Here is a 2,484-nt window from a genome sequence, read left to right on the forward strand (position 1 = left end):
ACCTTCGAACAGAGATTATGATGTCTGCTCTGGCTGCGGACATCCTTCGCCTTCTGCCAGCACCCCTGCAGCTTTATCTCACGGGCCTTCTGTCCCTGCACTCCTTAGATTGCTCTCAGGCGGCTCGCCGTCCTCAGTTCAGGAGCGGTCGCCCACCTGGACTGCACTTCTGCCCTCTTGTCTCCTGGACAAACAGAGTTGGTGGTATAGGCCTGTAATCCCAGCTGCTCAGGGGTTGAAACAAAAGGCTCACACGGTCAAAGCAAGCCTGGGCAATGTAGAAAGACCCTATTAAAAACAAATTAATCTGTGCTTGCTTCCGCAGCACAGACACTAAAGTTGGAATGATACAGAGAAGATTAGCATAGCCCCTGCTCAAGGATGAAACGCAAATTCATGAAGCATTCCATATATTTTTTTAAACAAGTTCCAGGGCAGCCAGGGGTACACAGAGAAACTCTTGTCTTGAAAAATCTTTTTCTTTCTTTTTTTTTTTTTTTAACTATCTCTGCTTGGCAGTGGTGGCGCACACCTTTAATCCCAGCACTCGGGAGGCAGAGGCAGGAAGATCTCTGAAAGTTCAAGGCCAGCTTGGTCTACAGGGTGAGTTCCAGGACAGTCAGGGCTGGCTACACAGAGAAACTCTGTCTCAAAAACAAAAAAACAAAAACACTACCTCAGATGTTAGCTGACACTCTAGAGACTTGAGGCAAGAGTTTCAGTTCAGTCTGGGCTATATGAATTCCAGGTCAGCCAGAGCTACAAAGCCGGCTGTCAGAATAATAATATAATAATAATAATAATGCACCTTCTTTTTAAAGGCTGGGGATGTAGTTCAGTGGTAGAGCACTTGCCTAACGTATAAAAAGCCCTGGATTCTTTCTACAGCAGTGATCTCTCACACACCCCAAGATAAAAGAAAATGAGCTTCCACCATCTTCTCTCAGGACTCTTGGCAGTGAGGCCTTGTCTGCAGAGACATTTGGTCACTTGCACTCCCCAGATTGTGAGCTCTATAAAGACAGGCACCATGTCTGTTCTTTGCTGTGTCCTACTTTGGGCCACAGAGTCTGGAGCCTCAGGGACACTCAGAGACAGTGGATGGTGAATTAGCGAGTGAAGCCCGGTCCCTTCAGACAACAATGCGGAGCACTCGCAGACACTCCAAGGTCATCCAGGCAGCCTCAAGGGTAACTGGGAAAATCGCATAGGAGAGATCTTCCCTCCTATGAGTCCTGTCTTCACTCAGTTCTCCGGAGCCACCACCCCACCCCATCCCATCCCGCGCCCAAGACTTGAGGTGAGAAACCTGGGGCATGGGATACAGGCCGCAGGGAGAGCTCCAGACTGGGCCAAGGGGCTGTGGTTCCAACTCCGATGTGGCTGGACTCCGGAGGCAAAGCCTCCTCTGAAGCTGACCCTGAGCTACAGAACAGGGGTGACCCTGCTAGCCCCACCCAGCCAGCGAGTGAAACGCTTACTGCGTGTGCGAAGGGGCGGGTTCTCCGGGCTTCAGGCGGGAGAAAGGGTCGTCGCTAGCTCCCTTGCCCGTGGGGAGGAGGACACGTCCCTGGTAACCCCTGCATTGGACTTGAGCTCTGCCAGCATCCAGCCGGTTGAGACTCCGAGGGCCCAGCCGGTGCCTGCTCCTGCACTGAGCCGACCTGCTTGCGATTTCCACCGTGGCTGCCAGGGGGCAGCACGAACCCCCAAATCACCTCGGGCTTCCTGACCCCACCGTTCTCAGGACTGAGTGAGTCCCCTGCCCTGCCCCAGCTGCTGCTGTTCTCCAGTGGATCAGTCCGCCTCTCATAGTGGTCACAGGCCCTAAACTGCTGGCCGAGAACTAGGAAGACTCGGCTTAAGCCTCTGGGAAAGGAGCTCCCGGAGAGTCCTGCCTGAAACAAGCCTGGCTCGGCCACAGGTGACCTAGACGGGCCAGTTTCCTCTGAGCTGTAGGCTGAAGTGCCTGCATCACCTGCGAAGAACGCAAAGAGCATTTCGGGTAGACAGGAATAATACATGAGAAGCATTTGAAATGATGGATATGTTAATTTGATTTAATTATTTCACACTGTATATACATACTACTTTGAACCTTATAAATTTATACAAGTATAATGTGCAAATAACATTTTTTAAAATTAACGAGTTGGCCGGGCGTGGTGGCGCACGCCTTTAATCCCAGCACTAGGGAGGCAGAGGCAGGTGGATCTCTGAGTTCGAGGCCAGCCTGGTCTACAAAGCAAGTTCCAGGAAAGGCACAAAGCTACACAAAGAAACCCTGTCTCGAAAAAAACAATCAAAAATAAATAAAATAAAATAAAATTACCGAGTTAACGTGTATGTATGTGACACACCATGCCACAGAGCAGGTGTAGGGGTCAACTTCATGGAGTCAGTTCTCTCTTCCTTTATGTGGGTTCCAGGGTTCAAACTCAAGTCTTCAGGTTTGTGCTTCAAGAACCTTTACACACTGTAATC

At 50.5% G+C, this 2,484-nt stretch overlaps 1 non-coding gene across 1 annotated transcript; it reads left to right on the forward strand.

The window, feature by feature from the left end:
* The first annotated feature begins 309 nt into the window (after positions 1 to 309).
* On the forward strand, positions 310 to 416 carry LOC121824567 (U6 spliceosomal RNA). The gene has a single exon (XR_006066499.2). It is a non-coding gene; the product is annotated as a U6 spliceosomal RNA (small nuclear RNA).
* Positions 417 to 2,484: the final 2,068 nt, after the last annotated feature.

The sequence above is a fragment of the Peromyscus maniculatus genome, chromosome 20 (assembly GCF_049852395.1).
Source record: "Peromyscus maniculatus bairdii isolate BWxNUB_F1_BW_parent chromosome 20, HU_Pman_BW_mat_3.1, whole genome shotgun sequence".
NCBI classification, from domain to species: Eukaryota; Metazoa; Chordata; class Mammalia; order Rodentia; family Cricetidae; genus Peromyscus; species Peromyscus maniculatus.